Below are 17,074 nucleotides of genomic sequence, written 5' to 3' on the forward strand. Positions count from 1 at the left end.
ATTTCTGGTAACTTGTGTGCTCAGCCAGGTGCACCACCACCCAGGCCCTCCTATTTCTCTTCCACTTATAAGATTATTCAGTATCTGTCTTTTTTTTTTTGGCTTATCTCACTTAACATGTCTTCAAATTCCATCCAGGATAAGGCAAAGGAGATGACTTCATAATTTTTAAAAGCTGATATATATCACAACACACACACACATCTTGGGGCTGGATGCACCTGGTTAAGTGCACACACTACAATGTGCAAGGACTCAGGTTCAAGCTTCTGCCCCACCTCTGCAGGGGAGGAAGCTTCACAAGCAGTGAAGCAGGGCTGCAGGTGTCATTGTGTCTCTCTTCCTCTCTATCACATCCTTCCCTCTCAGTTTCTGGCTGTTTCTATCCAATAAATAAATAAAGATAATAAAAATATATATATATATATATCTCACATTTTGTTATTCACTCATTTGCCATTGGATGAAGCCATTGCTTCCAAGTTTTGACTATTATGAATTATGCTGCCATGAACATAGTTGTACGTAGATATCTTCTGATAGGTGTTTTGTTTCCTTTGGGTATATCCTCAGGAGAGAAATTACTGGGTCATGGGGTAGGTACATTTCTAGAGCCCTGAGAAATATCTCACCTGTTTTTCACAAAGGTTGAAGCAATTTGGGAATTGTACTTTTTTATTTCTTTATTGGGGAATTAATATTTTACATTTGACAGTATATACTTGTTGTGTTGTGATATTTTTTCTTCTTTCTAATATGAATGTGAAGCTGTCTATTGTCTCTAAGCTCTGTGTTAGTGATATCCACAAAATTTGAAGTTAATTTATTCTTATTATTTATTTGTTCATGAGAAAGATAAGAGAAGAGAGAGAGAAAGAACCAGACATCACTTTGGTACATATGCTGCTGGACCACAGTATTATATGATTTTTTGTGGGGCTTACCAATTGCCTTAGATTCCCAGAGTGGCCTATGACATCCTGAAGGGTAAAAACACAGCTTGCCTAGAGGAACTTCTCATAGGGTTAAGAGGTGGAGTCATGGGAGTCGGGTGGTAGTGCAGCAGGTTAAATGCAGGTGGCGCAAAGCACAAGGACCGGCGTAAAGATCCCGGTTCAAGTCCCTGGCTCCCCATCTGCAGGGGAGTCGCTTCACAGGTGGTGAAGCAGGTCTGTAGGTGTCTATCTTTCTCTCCCCCTCTCTGTCTTCCCCTCCTTTCTCGATTTCTCTCTGTCCTATCCAACAATAATGACAGCAATAACAGCAATAATAATAACAACAATAATGATAAACAAGGGCAACAAAAGAGAATAAATAAATAAATAAATAAATAAGTAAATAAATATTTTTTAAAAAGAGGTGGAGTCATTATGGGATGATCTCACTCATAGACAGAAGTTGAAAAATAAGAACAGTGCAGCTATCAAGAACAATGAACCCACCTTCTCTGACCCATCTTGGACAGAGCTAGAAGGAATTATGTTAAGTGAGCTAAGTCAGAAAGATAAAGATGAGTATGGGATGATCCCACTCATCAACAGAAGTTGAGTAAGAAGATCTGAAAGGGAAACTAAAAGCAGGACCTGACCAAATTGTAAGTAGGGCACCAAAGTAAAAACCCTGTGGTGAGGGGTAGGCATGCAGCTTACTGGGCCAGTGGGGGGTGGGAGTGGGTGGGAGGGATGGGTCACAGTCTTTTGGTGGTGGGAATGGTGTTTATGTACACTCCTAATAAAATGTAGTCATATAAATCACTAGTTAATTAATATGAGAGGGGGGAAATTAATTGTATGTCTCGAAGTTTTTAAAACACAGACTGAGTCTTTTTAATATATAGGATGTGTATTTGGTGTGCGGACTCTCTCAAAAGCCTAGACCAAGTAGATCAGAAGTAACCAATAGCATAGCTATATACAAGATACTGGGTACTGTACAGCAAACCCTAACAAAAGGACTTTTCAAAGTTAACCCAATTACCAAATAATGTGATGATAACATTAACTATCGATTGTCCTAAGACAGCAGGAACCTCACATCTCCACTATAGAGCCTGTATTTCCCCCAGTCCTGAAACCTTTGGATAGGGCCCACTTTCCCATATGCCTCTCCCAATCCATATCAAATATTGCATCTGCCGATCGCAACCTAATCAACACAACGATTGCCACCTCAACATGCTTCACCTCAGACTGTGTCCAGAGACTTCACGTGTGGAATGACAACCCTTCAGCTTCATTACTCGGATGAGACCTTTCCTTTCCTAGTATTCTCTAATTCCATCCCAGGTAGTTCACTTTCTAACAAAGTCCCAAAACCTAGATATACACCAGTTTCTATAAGAGAGAGCATATGTTCACACGTATCCATAAACTACTGCAAAATATATACCTGAAAGCAGAAGTACACTAGAGTTTGCCATGAGTACCCCCCCCCCCAACACTTCCTCTCCACTATTCCAATCTTTGGGTCCATGATTGCTCAACAATTTGTTTGGCTTTGTATGTTAACTCTCTTTTCAGTCACCAGGTTCCAGATGCCATCAGGATGCCGGCCAGGCTTCCCTGGACTGAAGACCCCACCAATGTGTCCTGGAGCTCTGCTTCCCCAGAGACCCACCCTACTAGGGAAAGAGAGAGGCAGACTGGCAGTATGGACCAACCAGTCAACGTCCATGTTCAGTGGGGAAGCAATTACAGAAACCAGACCTTCTACCTTCTGCAATCCTCAATGACCCTGGGTCCATGCTCCCAGAGGGATAGAGAGTGGGAAAGCTATCAGGGGAGGGGGTGGGATATGGAGATTGGGTGGTGGGAATTGTATGGAGTTGTACCCCTCCTACCCTATGGTTTTGTTGATTTATCTTTTCTTAAATAAAAAAATAAATTAAAATAAATTAAAAAAAGAAAAAGAAAAAATAAGAACAGAAGGGAAGACACAAAGCAAAACTTGAACTGGAGTTGGTGTATTGCACCAAAGTAAATAACTCTGAGGTGGGAGGGAGGGTTCAGGTCCTGGAACATGATGGCAGAGGAGGACCTAGAGGGGGCTGAATTGTTATGTGGAAAACTGAGAAATGTTACACATGTACAGACTATTATATTTTATTGTTGATTGTAAACCATTAATCCCTCCAATAAAGAATAAAATTTTTATTTATTTTTTTATTTTTACTTATTTTTTTAAATTTTTTATTAAGAAAGGATTAATGAACAAAAACATAGGGTAGGAGGGGTACAACTCCACACAATTCCTGCCACCCAATCCCTATAACCCACCCCCTCCCATGATAGCTTTCCCATTCTCTAGCCCTCTGGGAGCATGGACCCAGGGTCGTTGAGGGTTGCAGAAGGTAGAAGGTCTGGCTTCTGTAATTGCTTCCCCGCTGAACATGGGCGTTGACTGGTCGGTCCATACTCCCAGTCTGCCTCTCTCTTTCCCTAGTAGGGTGTGCCTCTGGGGAAGCTGAGCTCCAGGACACATTGGTGGGGTCTTCAATCCAGGGAAGCCTGGCCGGCATCCTGGTGGCATCTGGAACCTGGTGATTGAAAAGAGAGTTAACATATGAAGCCAAACAATTTGTTGAGCAATCATGGATCCCAAGCTTGGAATAGTGGAGAGGAAGTGTTAGGGGGATACTCACTGCAAACTCTAGTGTACTTCTGCTTTCAGGTATATATTTTGCAGTAGTTTATGGATACGTGTGCACATAAGCTCTCTCTCACAGAAACTGGTGTATATCTAGGTTATGGGACTTTGTTAGAAAGTGAACCTGAGATGAAATTAGAGTGTACTATAAAAGGAAAGGTCTCACCCGAGTAATGAAGCTGAAGGGTTGTCATTCCACACGTGAAGTCTCTGGATACAGTCTGAGGTGAAGCATGTTGAGGTGGCAAACATCTCCACTATAGAGCCCCTACTTCCCCCAGTCCTGGAACCCTTGGATAGGGGCCACTTTCCCGTATGCATCTCCCAATCCAAACCAAATAATATTGCATCTGCCGATCACAACCTAACCAACACAAGAATAAAATTTTTTAAAGAACTGGGGTCATGTGTCTTGGGAGATGGTACAGTGGATAAAGTGTTGAACTCTCAAGCATGACATCTAGAGTTTGATCCCTGATGCTGCATATGCTAGAGTGATGTTCTGACTCTCTCTCAATCCTATTATTAATAAAATTATTATTTATTAATAAATAAGATATTTATCTTTTAAAAAGTGGGGTCAGGTAAGTTCCTCATGACTCAGCCCTGGGAATCCTAAGAAGTTTCTTGAGGGAAGCAGAAGAGAAGCCCCCCCTTGTGGTGTCTGAACAAATCTGAAACCAGCAAGAAACTGTCAGCACTTCTACAGAGACTGGGAGAGGCCCTGGGACTCTGGAGTTGGGGTAGGGGAAGAAGGGGACAGAAGCCAGGGGATGGACAGGAAGCTAAAGGAGACTGGGAGCAGTTGAAGATTTCTGAGATTTTTCAGTGTCTCTTGGTCTTTATTATTGTTTTTTTTTTTTTAGTTTTAGATTTCTTTCTACACTGGGGCTTCATTCTAAGCTAACCCCCCTTTTTTTAAGATTTTATCTATTTATTAATGAGAAAGATAAGAGTGAGAGAAAGAACCAGACATCACTCAGGTACATGAGCTTCCAGGGATTGAACTCAGGACCTCATGCTTGAAAGTCTAGTGCCTTAGCCACTGAGATACCTGCTGGACCATGCTTAGCTAACTCTTTAACAGATAAAAAGACAGAATCAGAGAGAAAGACATGACAACATCAAAGCTTCCTCTAATGAGACAGGAGCAGGGCTGGAAGCTGGTCACTCACATGGCAAAGCAAGGACACTATCCAGGTGAACAGTTCTACCAGCCTTCTGTCAGTCTTTGTAAACACACACACACACACACACACACACACACACACCATTTATCCATCCTTGTGGAAGGTTATCTTGTGGGAGGACAAGAGGTGGTGCACAGACAGTTCACTCTCCCTTTCTCAACTCCCTCTCCAGATGATTCCATGCTTCTCAGTCTCTACAAGAGGGCTTCTCTCCCGCTTCCATCAAGAAAGGATCTAGGTCAGCAGTGCTCCAGCCTCCACACTCAGACAGCCTACACGGTCATCAACAGGAGGCCATTGCTTCAGACTTTACCTGAAGCTTATGGATTCTTATTTTTTCCTCAGCAATGATCACTACTCTACTTCATAATCCTTGGAAAAGGTGTTCAAGAGGTTTAACATATATTTTTTAAATTATCTTTATTTATTTATTTAAAATTTTTATTTATAAAAAGGCAACATTGACAATACCATAGGATAAGAGAGGTACAGCTTCGCACAATTCCCACCACCAGACCTCCGTGTACCAGCCCCTCCCCTGATAGCTTTCCTACTCTTTAAGCCTCTGGGAATATGGACCCAAGATCATTGTGGGATGCAGAAGGTGGAAGGTCTGGCTTCTGTAATTGCTTCCCCACTAAACATGGGCGTTGACAGGTCGATCCATACTCCCAGCATGTCTCTCACTTTCCCTAGTGGGGAAGGGCTCTGGGGAATCGGAGTTCCAGGACACATTGGTAGGGCTGTCTGTCCAGGGAAGTCTGGCTGGCATCTTGCTAGCATCTGGAACCCGGTGGCTAAAAAGAGAGTTAATATACAAAGCCAAACAAACTGTTGGACAATTATGAACATAAAGGCTGGAATAGTGCAGGTGAAGCATTGGGGGGGGTCCTCCATTTTTGTAGATAGCTAGCAGACATATTTTAGTTATATTTCAAAGGGCCTGTAGCTATACTAGTGTTTATTTATTTATTTATTTATTTATTTATTTATTTTGCCTGAGCCTGAAATCTGATACGCAGGTGAATCCTAATTATTGTCTGGGAGATGATGTCATGGCTGGGAAAAGGACCAGAAAGCTGGATCAGGGAAGAGAGTAGCTATCTCTAATCACAATCCTGTCCTATATATCTCCTGAGGTGGAAGTGTCAGGTTAGAAGAGGATGTACGTAGGATAGGGGGTGGGGAGAAGGAAAAAGAGCTGGAACCAGTGAGATTAAACCAGTGCCCTGCAGGCAGGGCGGTTCTTAGGCAACAGTGGTTATGTAAATAGACTACAATGCCAAGCAATGCAACAGAAGGGGTCTTAGAAACAGAATTTAGAAGCAAACCAACAATAGGCCAGGTCCTGTAAGATAGAGCATATGTTCACATGTATCTATAAATTAGGGCAAAATGTATACCTGAAAGCAAAAATACACAATAGTCTTTAGTGAGTCAGTGTCAAGTTCATAATGAAATAGTGTCCACTTAGACTTAGATACCCTCCTCACCTACTTCCTATGACAGTTCTCTCACTCACTCCAAAGCTAACCTTAGCAAAGCAAGGACTGCAAAAGCTGAATAAGGGCAAGAGACTGGCATACTTTAACAATGACTCTTTAGTCACTATCAGGCCATTCCACCAGCTGGGACCCTAATCGGGGAGTCCTGAGTCTCCCAAACAGACATGATGGGCCTAGACCTCAAATAAATCCCTCTCTCCATTGACACTGGTCATTTCTATCAGGAAAAACAAAATAGACCCCTTTGTGGGCTCCCATAGGACCTTGTCCTCAGCTTGGATCGACAACGGTAGAGAATGTTCCATCCTCTGAAGGGAGGATGGACAACATACTCTATGCTACACCTGAGGAAGATGGATCGATATTGGGGAAGCATGGAATGTTCCTACTCATGACCACAGAATGTGAGCTCAGATCTAGAGGGATGTAGAGGTCACACAGGCTCCTAAGCTAATTAGGGGCCCCAGATCACATAAAAATGATGGGGTTTACAGTAATATTTATACCCCTTTCCCATATTTGGGAGCATTCCTCATCAATAAAGATCGAACTGCGTCCCAGCTCAACCATGAGTCCCTGGTCGTCTCTCTCCCGCCCTCGAAGCTAGCCCGGCAGCCTATATCTAGGCTTTGGCACTTTGTTAGGAAGTGAACCTCCTAGAATGGAATTAGAGACTACCATGAAAGGACAGGTCTCACCCTAGTGATGAGGGTGAAGAGTTGGCAATCCTTGCCTGATGTCTCTGTACACAGTCTGAGGTGAAGCATGCTGAGATGGTACTCGTTGCACTGATTAGGTTGGAATCAGCAGATGCAATATCATTTGGTATGGCTTGAGAGAAGCATGCAGGGAAGTGAGCCCCACTCCAGAGGTTCCAGGACTGGGAGAAACATAGGCTCTATAGATGAAGCGGGAGATTCCTGTTGTCTTAGGGTTTAAGAAGACAATAGATAGTTATTGAAATAATCACATTGTTTGGCAATTGGGTTAACTTTGAAGAATCCCTTTGTTAGGATTTGCTGTATCATACACACCCTCACCATATTTCATGTCCTTTGACATTGTTTGCATATAGCTATGCCACCGGTTGCTTTTGTTCTCCCTGGACTAAGCTTTTAAGAGAGTCAACATATCAAAGACTCAGCCTATGTATTAAAAAGATTCAGTCTGTGCTTTAAAAAGTTTGAGATATTCAATCAATTTTCCCCTCTCATATTAATTAAATAGTGATTTATATGACTGCAAATTGATAGGAGTGTACATAAACACCATTCCCACCACCAAAAGACTGTGTCCCATCCCCACCCCCCATGAAGCTGAACATCCACCCTCACCCTCCAACCAGGGTTTTTTCTTTGGTGCCCATCTTTATTTATTTATTGGATAGAGACAGCCAGAAATCTAGAGTGTAGGAGGAGATAGAAAGGGAGAGAGACAGAGAGACACCTGCAACACTGCTTCACCACTCGCAAAGCTTTCCCCCTGCAGGTGGGGACTGGGGGCTCATAGCCTGGTCCTTGCACATTGTAACATGTGCACTCAACCAGGTGCACCACCACCTGGCCCCCGAGGTTTAAATTCTTATCCAGGAATCCTCTTCAGAGAGTCAGGGGGATGTAGATTCTAGTTTTTGCAAGAATTTCCTGAAGGACCAACTCACAGAGGGCCCCTCTAGAGGTGCAACTCCTCCAAATAACAGAGATTCATTACCCAGCATCAAAATCCCCCACAGATTCAGCTACTTCTTTTCCTGAGGAAGAGGCCTGTGGGGAGCTGAGCAGGGACTGGAGGCCATTCCCATTACAGGTGATCAAGGAACCCTTTTTGTCTTTTGTTGTTGTTGTTTCTGAAGCACAAGGTCAGTGACCTCAGGATCCCCTTCTCCCTCCCAAGTAAGGCCTGGGCTTTCCGTCAGAGGCTTAGCTGAGTGTTATGCACTGTGGAGAGCTAGGGTTATAGTTATGTCTGTGGAAGGGGCAAATTGCCCTGAGCTACAGCTTAGTATTGTGGGGCTGCTCCAAAACACCTGATAGTGGCCATCCCAGAGCCATACCCAGGGTGAACCTGCAGTGGCAGAGAATGACCACCAGAGGGAGAGACCAGCCAGTCTCTGGTTTCAGCCTGGAAACCTCTCTACCTAGTCACTTTGCTCACTTTTTGTCAATTAAAGAACAGATTTATTAAAAATAGACTATGAAGAAGACACATGGGATAGTGAAAGTATCTTCTTCTGAACACACCAAATTGCCAGAATCTATTGACCACTCATCTTCTTTGAAATGTTTCTCACCTGTTAACAGCAATGCACAGGTGTTCTGAGGTCCAGGCCCTCATGTTCTCTGTCTCCTGGGGGGCAGTTCCCCTCCTCTCTGCCATCACCTTGACAGAACAGAACTGCTGTCCTTCTCCTTGGGTTAGTCTCTTCTCTCACAGTCAGGTTCAAGTCAGTCTTTTTTTCCTGGAGAATTAGTCTGTGACGTCTGTGTGTGGAGGTGAGGTTGGCAGGAGAGGGCTAGCACAGAGGAAGTGAGCATGGAGGGAGCCACTGTGAGACCTGCTGGGTGTTAGTCTTTTCAGAAATCTCCCAGGCAATCAGAGAAGCTTTTCTGTAGCCTGTGGCTCCCATGTCCTTCCCTTCCCTTTACTGCCCATGATGGGAGATGCCCATGGTATCCTCAGACTCTCCTCCTCAGAAGTGCTTTCAGGAGAGACCTTACACCCTGTGCCTTCTCCTGTCATCCCTTAGGGAAGCACTGACTGGGTCTTCTCAGAGAGGGTTGCTTTGCTGGACAAATTTTTACCTTGACTCGGGGATTTATAGACTAGAAAAAGTTATGTAACTCCCACTGCTTCTGGAGGGCAGAAAGTCTGAGGTCAAGGGTGTTTGCAAACAACAATGTAAAAGAAGCTCTGACCAGTGTGACTCAGGTGGTGGTGTCAGCTGTGGGGTCAGGTAGTAGATAGTAGAAGTGAGAGAGTGAGCACAGGTAACGGTGATGACCTCATCTTAGGACAGGAAATTGTATGGCCTCATGCAGAAGTAGTTCAAGAAACAGAAAGAGAACAGAAAAAAAAGTTCCAGAAAGATTTATAAGGACGAAAATTGAAAACGGAGTGCCAAGACCATGAGGACAGACTGCAGGTGCAGAGCTCCTGGCTGAGGTACTGAGTCTGTTTTCTGACCGCAGGCTGTCATCTCCCGTGAAGCATGTGGCTGCTGTGCATGGTGGCCCTGGTGGGCCTGTACCACCTCGTGCGCTGGCACTGAGAGAGGCAGGTGGTGAGCCAGCTGCGAGACAAGTACGTCTTCATCACGGGCTGTGACTTGGGCTTCGGCAACCTGCTGGCCAGGCAGCCGGACCTGCAAGGCTTGAGGGTGCTGGCGGCATGTCTGACGGAGAAGGGGGCTGAGCAGCTGAGGGACCAGACTTCAGACAGGCTGGAGATGGTCATCCTGGATGTCACCAAGTCAGAGAGCATCGCTGAGGCCACCCAGTGGGTGAAGGAACAGCCTTCTCCAGTCTGTTTCTCCCTCTGAGGGTGAAATGGGCTGAGGGTAAGGGACTCTGCATGTGTGCTCTATCTTGGGGAGATTCCCATGTGTTTCAAGACTTGAACAGACACTGGCTTTCCTCTCCTCCCCTTCTCACCAGCCTGAGTCTCTTCTCTTTGTTCTGCCTTTTTGGGGCTCTATGTTTAGGAGTGTTTATCTGAGGAAAGTTCCCCTTCCAGAATTCTCTCTGTACTGTTACCTGGTCTCTCAATTAACTTCTGGATGTCAGATGCCTGTGTCTCATGGGGTGAGCCCCTCTGCATGATGGTGGTTCAAGGTTTGTTCTAAAAGCTCCATGGGTTCTGGGAGTATCTATGTGATGGGTGAATTGGATCTGGGCTGCTCTTCTCAGCATATTTTTCCCCTGCTGACCCAGGTATTCCTACAATATGTCTATCCTCTACTGCCAGACCACAACACTGAGCTCTTGTTCTCATTGAATAAGAACAGTACTCTCTAGGGAGTATTTTTAAATTTATTTATAAAATAAAATTAAAAATTAATTTATAAAATAAAAAATATTTTATTTCCTATCATTGCCTTTCTCTCCCTCTCCTCCTCTCTCATCCTCCTTCACTCCCTCTAGCCTGTTACCCACTGCCTAGCTGCCAAATACTCAGGACAGCAGGTATCCAGGGACTCTGAAATGTAGGGGACATTTATTTATTTATTTGTTAATGTTGCTGAGTCATGTTTACTCCAAGCCCTGCCCACCCCCAGAAGCTTTGGAATATTTTTCCTTTTTTTATTTCTTAAATATTTTTATTTATTTATTGGATAGAGACAGAGAGAAATTGAGAGGAGTGGAGAAGATAGACACCTGCAGCCCTGCTTCACCACTCATGAAGCTTTTCCCTACAGGTGGGGACCAGGGGCTTGAACCTGGGTCCTTGCACACTGTAATGTGTGTGCTTAACCAGGTGCATCTCTGCCTGGCCCCATTTTCTTTTTTCTTCATTGGGAGAATTAATGGTTTACACTCAACAGTAAAATACAGTAGTCTGTACATGTGTAACATCTCTCAGTTTTCCACATAACAATTCAATCCCCGCTAGGTCCTCCTCTGCCATCATGTTCCAGGACCTAAACCCTCCCCTCCCACCCCAGAGTCTTTTACTTTGGTGCAACACACCAGTTCTGGGACATTTATAACACCATCTCGAAACTTTACATCAGGCTCAACCTGACGCTGTTGACTGGCTACGGAAGAAGGGCAAACGCTAGAAGAAGAAGAAGGGGAACAGGCTGCGTGAAAGCCCCAGACACCAGGTCTCTGTGTGTCTGCAGCAGCTCCAGGGACTGCAACACCCTGGGGCAGTGTACCAAGGCTGTAACCTCTCTCAGGACATAGCACCCCCCCTGTTTCCAGGACTGTGGGGCCTAGTTAGTAATGCTGCTATCACTGCACCCTCAGTAACCAGTGAGTGGCTGACCACACGGCACTTCATGAAGATACTGGATGTCAACCTGTTGGGGTTGACTGAGGTGACCCTGAGCCTGCTGCCCCTGCTGAGGAAGGTGAAGGGCTGTGTGGTCAATGTCTCCAGCATCTTGGGCAGAATATCCCTCTTTGGTGGAAGCTACTGCATCTCCAAGTATGGTGTGGAGGCCTTCTCAGACTCTCTCAGGTACTTGCCTCAACAGAGGCTATGCTTCGGGGCATCCATTTCTCTCCCTCTCCCTCTCCCTCTCCCTCTCCCTCTCCCTCTCCCTCTCCCTCTCCCTCTCCCTCTCCCTCTCCCTCTCTCTCTCCCTCTGTCTCTCTCCCCCTCTCCATCTCTCTCTTTCTCTCCCTTCCTTCCTTTCTTTTTTCAAACAACAAAATGAGTTTATTTAGAAACAAATAGAAAAGAAACACAGATTGGAAAATGCTTGTATCATAATAAGACTAATGTGTTCCCTGTTTGGCTTATGGAGAATCAGCATCACTTCCCATTAGGCACGGGGAACATTCTAGGTCCTGTGGTTGCACACATGCGTGCTATTTTAGCCTCCCAGCGTCATTTAAATAGGACTGCTCTGTTATTTTTTCTACAGTTAAATCTCTCCTTACCTTCCACTTGCAAGAATACTTGTGATTAGATTTAAAGCCTGTCTAGAAAATCCAGGATAATCTTCATGTCTCAAGATCTTGAATTTAATCATATCACTGTAGCCCCTTTTGCCGTATAAGTTACAATTCATAAGTTCTGGGTGTAAATACATCAATATCTTTGGAATCTTTTTTATCTGTTTACCATTAGTCTTCCTTGAATTCTCCTTTTCTACTACATTACACATGCAGTCTGTCGCAAGTTCCATGGATTGTCTAGCCCATTAGCTCTCAATTATAAATGATTTTTAGAACTACCTAGAGAGCTTAAAAAATAGTCCCATGATTCTAACTCCATTTCAAGACAAAAGGAATTAGTTTGAGGGAGTTAGATCTGGGCATGACTTTTCTTAAAAAGAAAAAAAAATCATTTTGACTAAACTACAAATTTTCAGAAAAGAAATAACATTCAAATAATTCACCCTTGGTCCCCAGTTATTATTTTTTTTAGTCATTTAGTAATGATTGAAAACACTGTGGGATAAGAGGGGTATAATTCCATACAATTCCCACCACCAGAGTTCTGTATCCTGTCCCTTCCATTGGAAGTCAGGCATCCTTTTCTAGGATACTTTTTATCACATCCGAAGTTCTTCCTTTTGGACCTCTCTCTCTTCCTTCATGTACGTCATGAGGCACCTTTCTCAACGTTAGGGTCAGATAATGCCCCAGGTATCTCGACTTAGACTCATCACATCAGCACCCAGGCAGAGGGTCAAAGACAGAAAGCTAGGTAGCAGAATGGATTGGGATGTTTAGTGGTGTATCCACACACATGATCCACAATATTCAGCCTCTGGGAGCCCTAGACATGGCCATAGAGATTTTAGTCTATTCACAACTTTAGGCAAATGTGAAGTCGTCATTAATAAATCTGTAGGGGAATCTACTTGTTCCCCAATGTAAAGCTCTGAGACAGCTCTGTAAAGCTGAGAGAGACAGATGGAGAGATGGTTTGGCCATATCTCATGATGTTTGTGACCCTGGAAGCCATGGGCCATGGAAGCCAGGTGAATTAGGAGAGATTGTTTCAAATGGGGTCAGAGTGAGGAGTGGAGACAGAATGTGTGAAGCAGACAACTTGACAGAGTAGGGTGGCAAGGACTTCACAGTGTCTATTGTCACTGGAGCTGAGATAGTGCTGTAGACCTAGATGGACTAAGGCCCTTTAAGCTGTTGGTGGTGTGACTGAAGGAAGGCAGTTCATCAGGGGGGTTGCTATGGAAATGAGCCTTAGACCCTGTTGACTGGGAAGCAGGAGATGGCTGTGAATGTGGGTGATGAGATGCAGGTGAGAAGGAACAGTTATAGTACACATGACACAGAGGTGACAGAGCAAGAGATGGATTTATGAAATATAAATTGACAGAGCAGAATGGAGGTAAGGCCTGGGGAGGTAGAGAGAGCAGTCAGTTTTGCCTGAAGTGGAAGAGGCACAAATGGGAATGCTCGTGTGAGCGTGCGTGCATGCGTGCGTGTGAGCATGCGTGTATGTGTGTGTGAGCATGCGTGTATATGTGTGTGTGTTTGCGCGTGTTATTTTGAACAAAGTGCCATCCTGGCTCAGAGACCAATAATCGGAATCTTCCCCCAGGGCTCTATAATCTGATGACACTCAGTAAATTCAAGTTTAATCTCTTAGTTTGTTTCTTTAATGGGTTTTCTCTGCCATGTCACTGGTAACAGCCCTCTCTGTCTGTGTGTTTGCAGGAGGGAACTTTCCTTCTTTGGAGTGAAGGTGGCTGCGGTTGAACTGGGTTCCTTCAAGACTGTTACAAACAGTTCTGAGAATCACTGTCAACTCTTGATGAATGCATGAGAACAGGTGTCCCCAGAAGTCAAGGATATCTATGGAGAGAAAGATCTGGTTTCCTGTGTGTAACCTTTGGTGGGCAAGGTGGCGGGGGGGGGGGGGGTAGAGTAAAGCAGACCTTTGTCGCAAGCCTGGCTGTACTGTGAGTGCTCACTACTGTCTCAGCTCCATGTGTCCCTCACTAACTACAGTTAGCCTCACGTCCATGTCTATATGTCGAGGGTGACATGAGATAAGAATATAGGATTATGATCTGGGGCCCATATTCAGCTTAGAAGCTTATGTGACCTCTGCATCCATGTAGATCTGAGATCACATTCTATGGTCATGAGTAGGAATGTTCCAAGATGTTCCAATATCAGGACCCATCTTCCTCAGGTGTAGCATAGCGTATGTTGTCCATCCTTCCTTTGGAGGATGGAACATTCTCTACCATTGTTGATCCAAATTGAGGACAAGGTCCTATGGGGGCCCACAAAGGGGTCTATTGTGTTGTTCCTGATAGAGATGACCGATGACAATGGAGAGAGGGATTTATTTGAGGTCTAGACCCATCATGTCTTTTAGGAATCTCAGGACTCCCCAAATAGGGTCCCAGATCACATCAAATTGATGGGATTTACAGTCAACAATATTAATACCCCTTTCCCATATTTGGGAGCTACTCTCTTCCCTGACCCAGATTTCTGGTCCTTTTTACAGCCATGACATCATCTCCCCAGACAATAACCTGTATCCACCTGCATATCAGATTTCAGGCTCAGGGGGAAAAAAAACTAGTATAGCCACAGACCCTTTGGAATATAACTAAAATATGCCTACTAGCTATCTACAAAATGGAACCCCCCCCCCCCCAACTCTTCATCTGCACTATTCCAGCCTTTAGGTTCATGATTGGTCAACAATTTGTTTGGCTTTGCATGTTAACTCTCTTTTCAGCCACCAGGTTCCAGATGCTAGCAGGATGCCAACCAGACTTCCCTGGACAGACAACCCCACCAATGTATCCTGGAGCTCCACTTCCCCAGAACCCCGCCCCACTAGGGAAAGAGAGAGGCAGGCTGAGAGTATGGATCAACCTGTCAACACCCATGTTCAATGAGGAAGCAATTACAGAAGCCAGACCTTCCACCTTCTGCATCCCACAATGACCTTGGTTCCACACTCCCAGAGGGATAAAGAATAGGAAAGCTATTAAGGAAGGGGATGGGATATGGAGTTCTAGTGGTGGGAACTGTGTGGAGTTGTACCCCTCTTATCCTATGGTTTTGTCAGTGTCTCCTGTTTATAAATAAAATTTAAAAAGGAATCACATAATTAAATAAATATGGTTAAATAAAAAAAGAAGAATATAGGATTTTTTGGAGTAGGGCACCAAAGTAAAAATCTCTGAGTAGAGGGTGAGAGTAGATGTTCAGCTTCACTGGGGGCGGGGAGGGGGGATGGGGACGCAGTCCATTGGTCATGGGAATGGTGTTGATGTACACTCCAATTAACTTGTAGTCTAATGAATCAATAATATATTTATGATTGTAATACTATACCACAATCTCTATATTCCCATCATTTGACAAAAAAAAATCATAGTTTTGTTGTTTATGAGTAAACCTGGTTTACAAAACTATGAAGATTCAGAGCACTATTCCCATAGCTTCAGAATGTGCTGCCACGCCTCTCCCTCCCTCCAGCAAGCTCTGAGGACAGCCCTTTGATTTTTCCACCCACTTAGCTGCACCTTGAGTGCAGGAGTCCTACTTTGACCTATTTTCTCTTGCTTTGCTTCCTTATTCCCACACATGGGTTAGAAAAGTCAGGCTGTTTTTTTCAAAGATTTAATTTACTTATTTAATGAGAAAGATAAGAGGACAGAGAAAGAACCAGAGATTACTCTGGCACATATGCTGCCGGAGATTGAATCCGGGACCCCATGCTTGACAGTCCAATGTGCCACCTTGTGGACCACAAGTCAGACTGCTTTTTACATAATCCAGTTAGAATTACTTGCAGAGGCCATCATTTTGGGAGGAGCAGACAGTAGCCAGAGAAGGTCACTGGCCCTGTTCTCAGGAAAGGCTTTACTAGAGCAGCTTTTTCAGGTGATTAGATTTATAATGTTTACCCCTCTGCATCCCCATTCATGTAGGGCATGTGCTCCCTGACATTGGCCAGAGGGAAGCAGTGTGAAGTTTTTCCTGGAACATCACCAGGAAAAGCTCCAGTATAATCCATAGAGTTTATTTGCATTGGTTTAGGGGTGGATTACGGATTTATATAAATGTTTGATTTCAGTTATTCCAGCTGAAGATTATTTACTAATATTTTTGGGGGGTGATTTTTCTTTCTCAGGCACAAATACACTGGATCTAATGTTGAAAAAGTCATGTGAAGATCTGTCCTTGGTGACAGACTGCATGGAGCATGCCCTGACTTCCTGTCACCTCCGCACCCGATATTCAGCTGGTTGGGATGCCAGGTTCATTGGCATCCCCATGAGCTACGTTCCCTCCTTTCTGGTGGGTTCCATCATCTCTTGGAGCCCCTTTAGGCCTGAAAAGGTCCTGTAATAAAAAAAATAAGGTGTATACTGGGGGAGGTGAGTACTGGTAGAGTGGGTATTATGCCAGCAGAAGTCTTCTAAGGGAAGGGAGACAAAGAATAGAATGTATCTAGGGATACCTTGTCACCTTCATTCTCTCCTTCTCTGGTTCCTTCAGGAAAAAATAGCACTAGATTCTGCATATCATAACAATGAAATTTTGTGACTGAGGACCAGCGACCCAAGAGCGCATCTGTGCACATTCTTTGAGCAGCCACACTAGTTTCCGAGCCCCATAATCCTTCTGCCACCCTGAGGATCCCCATGTGAAGGGTCTGAATGAGAGAGGGGTCAGCCCTCCTGCTCTGCAGCACCCCCACCCCCCCACTCCCAGCCAATGTCTGCCTCTGAGCAGTCTCCTCCTCCACATGGTGAAAGGCTTATGGGAATTAGGCCCCTCCTGATGAACATGCCTGTGGTGTCGGGGAGGTGAGGGGCCATCTGCCTGCGCATCAGTCTCCAGAGCCACCTCAGCTGATGGGGACTGGAGTCCCCATCTCCTCACTGGGAGCCTGTCAGAAGACACTATAACTGATTTTGATTTGTATGGAAATCATGCATGTTGATGATTCTTTTGCTTTGAAATAAAAGATGCACAGACTGCACTTGAAATGATGGCATTGGGGAGTGGTGGGATGTGGCTCAAAAGAGAAAGGATCCGGTTCTTTCAGAGACAGGAA

The 17,074-nt window shown here is 44.5% G+C and overlaps 1 pseudogene; it reads left to right on the forward strand.

Annotated features, from left to right (window-relative positions):
- Window positions 1-9,476: 9,476 nt before the first annotated feature.
- Window positions 9,477-16,362, forward strand: LOC103124264 (retinol dehydrogenase 16-like; annotated as a pseudogene).
- Window positions 16,363-17,074: the final 712 nt, after the last annotated feature.

The sequence above is a fragment of the Erinaceus europaeus genome, chromosome 7, assembly GCF_950295315.1.
Source record: "Erinaceus europaeus chromosome 7, mEriEur2.1, whole genome shotgun sequence".
Lineage (NCBI taxonomy): Eukaryota > Metazoa > Chordata > Mammalia > Eulipotyphla > Erinaceidae > Erinaceus > Erinaceus europaeus.